General features: G+C 38.0%; 1 long non-coding RNA gene across 1 annotated transcript; it reads left to right on the top strand.

Annotated features, from left to right (window-relative positions):
* Positions 1-566: 566 nt before the first annotated feature.
* Positions 567-2,769, top strand: LOC307034221. The gene is made up of 3 exons (XR_013806830.1): positions 567-655; positions 1,096-1,422; positions 2,002-2,769. It is a non-coding gene; the product is annotated as an uncharacterized lncRNA (long non-coding RNA).
* Positions 2,770-4,821: the final 2,052 nt, after the last annotated feature.

Raw genomic sequence — 4,821 nt, 5'->3', positions numbered from 1 at the left:
TTTTTTCGACTAAACAACATTATTTTGTTAAATAACAACATGGTGATGTTTTGTAAATGATTACATGTCTCTTATTTAGCACAGAGTATGATATCCGTGACATATGGATCTTAACAAAGTTCCGCTGTACATCCAGCGTACTGTATCTGACTTTATTTCACATGAGCTCCAGTGTGGAACCCCACTGCACCCCCTGGTGGATCAATGATCCATTGCAGCTGGCTTCATTATAATTACATTTATCTATCACGCGGGCGGTCTCAAGTCAAGCTGGAGGTTTTCCCTTGAGCGAGGGCAGATCACGTACCAATCACGGCCCTCGCATTTCAAACTGTCTGAAATGAAGTGCTACATCTGTATTTAATGTGTTACTTGAATTTATGGAGTAATTTTCTATCTTCATTTTGATACGTACATTTAAATCATAGCACCAAGTAAATGTTAACTAAAGTAATGTGTTGACCTACAACCTGTGAAAAGCTATTAAAATGTACCTGGGCAATCTGAGTAAAATTGGGCAATGCCCCCGATGACGTCAGAGGAATTTGCGCACGGTACAGATATTTGAAAAAAAGCAGACGGTTCCAGTAGAAGAGATGAAAGCATGAAAGCATGGACCCTCGTCTAATATGAATACTCGTGGATTTTGAATCATGTAAGTATATTTTTGTACTTTATTAACTCTGTACATCCCCGTTAGCTTGTCCGATTAATATGGATATCAAACAAATGTTAGCTAACGTCAGTATTTCAGCTTAGCAATTTAGCTAGTTAGCGTGTTTGCTAATTTAGCCTGCTGTCATGGACGAGACACACACAACATGTAATGTTTATAATTGCTTCAAATTAGTTAACAGTTGGCGAAATTCACCGTTTTGAATAAAACATGTGGCAGTGGGGCACCGCACCAGTAGTTAAGAAGATTTTTTTTGTTGATGGTGTTCGCGCTACATTTTCAAATGCTGCTCGGTAGTTAGCAGTGTGTCGCCAAACTGAGTTTTCCTTTTACTGTGGAAGTCAAGTCAGTTCACTCACATGCATCCAACTGTGTGTGATGCACATGTGTGCTTTTATTTCCTGTGTACACTGAGACAGATAGCGGCACCATATTCCTAAAAGAAGGGAATGTCACATTCACTGCCATTGACTCTGCTCTGTGGGCCAGTCTGTGATGCGGCCAGAGGGGTGATCCACGAAGACTACTGGGAAGTTGAACTGTTGGTGCCTGCTTCTGTAGCGCGTTACATTGAAGTTAAGGCATACTCTTTGTCTCCAGTATCGTTCTGTACTTACAGTAATGTGTGTTCGCTACAATAATCAACATGTCTGTTAAACAGCACCACGTTGAAGTTAGACGGAAGCCGTCCTCCCGCCTGATGGAGCTTCTGGAAGAGTGCATATTTGCTGATTAAAGAGAACCAGGTAAATGTTCTGCTTGATTCGTGTTAAAATGTGCCTGCTGTTCTGTTCGTACATGAATATCTCTATTCTCTAAAGGTAAGTAGGCTACATCTTGCCAGTATGTGAAAAACCTCTTCAGTCTCCAGTTTTTAAGTTAACATTTAGATAAAGTACATTGGAATCTAATTTGACTGTATAGTATTTATATATATTTTCAAACTTACTCAATTTCAATGTTTAATATTCTGATTCAAAATGTGTTTTTTAGGAGAATTGATAGTTTGAGCTTGTAGAACCCAATGATTTAATCAGGTTTACTTCCTGTTGGGAACAAGGCAAACGTTTAATGAACTGAGCTTCCTTACTTGTGGTCATACTTTGACCGTAACAAATAAGAATTAATATAAATTCCCATATCCACACTGTAGCTACTGCATATGATAATAAAGCCTTTGAAGCTTACCCCATCCCCTCTGCTTAAAAAGAACATGGCGACTTAAACACTAAATTAAATACCTAACTCAACCCAATCAGTTTTTAGTAAATTCACAGAAATGTTTACAGTATTGTATGTTAACACTGATTTACATGTTTTGACAGAATGGAGGCAAAGATATCGTGGAAAAAGGACTATGCTGAATGTCGTGAAGATCCATGTCCCCCATGAAGTGCAGCAAAAGAAGACGTAACACCTCTCAACGTGTCCATCTCCATCGAGGGATCGGCGGTGCTTGATGAGGGTGAACGCCTGCCTTCTGCTCACGGACATCATCCATGCAATGAACTTAAGTAACTCATCAAAGTTGAAATACGCTTCTGTCGTTTGCAAACATCTTTCTTAAACTTAATTTCCTCCAGATTTCTCTTGAAAGTCCACATGTTTGCAGAAGCAGTGGTGTAAGGTTGAGGTACTTGAGAATGTTCTTTTCGTTGCACTTTATACTCCACTACAAGTCAAAGGGAAATATTGTACTTTGTGCTTCACTATCTTATATAGAGTTTATCAAGTATAAGGTTCTGTTTTTTAATTTACAAAAAAATGTAAATATTGTTAGAAATCCTTGAGCTATTACGTTCTAAAGGGTTACTACAATTATACTTTGACTTAAGTAACATTTTCATTACCAGACTTTCACTTTTAATAGGGTATTCCTACAGTGTGATACGAATATTTTTACTTAAGAAAAGGGCCGGATACTCCTTGGACCTCTGAGTGACAGTATATCAATGTGTTTCTGTGCCTGCTTTGTTTAATTTAACGGATGTATGTGCAGTATTTGTTAAAATCATTGTAAACTGTAGCTTAATCATGGCTTGTATCAGACAACAGAACAAAAATAAATATGTTTTTGTTGTCAAAAGGACACCTAGTGGGTACAAATGGTAATTACAATGCTTTGAGTTATGTATTGTACTCTCAGTGTTGTCGTAGTTATGCAGAACTCGTCTCTTGTATTCAGACGCACGTTTTTACTCTGCATTATTGTCTAAGAAAACATATGCCTGTAAGTGTTTCTATGCTCTGTTGTTTCAACATTGTTAATGAAGAGTATGTTTGAGGGATACATTGTTAAATGGAGAAAATATTGCTGTGAATTCATAGTTGCAACGATGTATGCTAACCGCTAACCTTTCAATGTAATTAGTGTGAATGCTGTTTACAGCATTCCACTATAGTACTTCAATTCTTTATTCTTCCTCTTCTGATTATTAGTGTGAATGCTGTTTACAGCATTCCACTAAAGTACTTCAAATCTTTATTCCCCTTATTATTATTATTTCAGCCAATACTTTGGCTCTCCATAACTTCAGCTTACTTTCAGCTACAGAAACCATTCAACTATTAAACTATTCAGCCTTTTCAGCAATTGACCTTTCGCAAAGCCACGCCCCTAAATGCCCGTTGTCCAATCATATTCGATCAAGTGCACGGCTCCCTGTGGAAGTCCGACAAGCTTAGCGTTCAAGTTCATTGCGAAAATGGTGAAGCGTTGTGCTTATGGTCTTTGCAAATCGGATAGCAGATATCCCATAAGCTTAGAGGGGGGGGTGTTATTTTACCCGTTTCCTAAACCCAAAACCCGAGAGGAGAGATGCCGCCAGTGGATAAAGAAATGCGGCAGGCCCCATGCCCAGCTGAATATGTTGAATATCAACAAACACAAATACGTTTGCTCCAAGGTAAATACGTGCTAACGTAGCTAGCTAGCTAGCAAAGATTACATTCACAAATTAACTAACTAATTTAATTAATTAATTTCACTAACTAACGTTAGCTAAAGTCACACGACTACAGCTGTAAGCTGTGTGCTTCTAGGTCGTTTTGACCATGTATATCACTTGATGCATAATAATGTCTGAACAGCTGAGCTCCGTTATTAGTCTACCTGTGGTAAAAGTACAAACAAGAAAGCCAACAGGCAATCATTCATTTATATTTTGCTTTAATCTTTGTAGCATTTTGTTAATGCATTGTTGTTATATACATACATACAATACAGAGTGAATGAGATTCAAGAGGTTTATTTGTCACATACATACCAACTAAATTCCAAACAAAATGATAAAGCAAGTCATTGTAACAAAACAAGTAGCCGAGAACTGTACTGTATAGTTAAGGTGCAAATAGGTATTGTTAGAAATTAAAATCAATGTTTTAATGGGGAAATGTAGTTTAAACATGCCGTCAGTTTTAATGCTCTTTTATACTGAAAAACCAGAAATTCTTGTGCACAAGCAGTTAAGCTTTTATTCTGAAAATCCTTCATCTCCGGTTAGCATTTAGCATGTGGCTAATATACGATTTCCTGAAGAGGTGAATTTAGTAGCGAAATGATATGGAGTGGTGCAAACCGAAGCCTACTGATTTAACACTACAACTATAGATGTCGAGATACTACCATGCTGAATATTAAATGAAGGTACAGTTTATTTGAATACATTGTTTACAGACGAGAGTAGCATGTGACAACATCCGGAATGACCGGAAACCAAACGAGCCGAGAAGTATTGTTTAGAGTATTGATTACAGCGTTTAGAATGTGTTAAATGAAAAGTGATGAAAGAGAATATGAGGAGAAACGGTGTGTTAAGCATATATTGAATGTGAAAAGAACCTATCCTCTGTTTAAATGCAATAACGGACATTGGAGACGAGGCGAGCCGGCTGGCGGGGAGGAGCCAGCACACCATATATAAACCACCGGAGGAGAGATCCACTCTCTTGGCTTCCCTATCGAGGAGCGGATCACAGCTGTTTGTCTGACTGAACAATATTCTGTCTGTAACACTACCGCGCCTTTTTTAATTAAAGTACCCAATTGAACTTTCACAGAGACTCCATTTAGTCTCCTATTTTAAAGCTTCTCTCCTGGACGGGAGAATAACGAACACAGTTAACAATCTGGTGACTTCCCTGAC

Source organism: Notothenia rossii, assembly GCF_949606895.1.
Source record: "Notothenia rossii genome assembly, chromosome: 3".
NCBI classification, from domain to species: Eukaryota; Metazoa; Chordata; class Actinopteri; order Perciformes; family Nototheniidae; genus Notothenia; species Notothenia rossii.
Note: the sequence above shows the minus strand (reverse complement) of the source record. Positions and strands in the feature narration are given on the sequence as shown.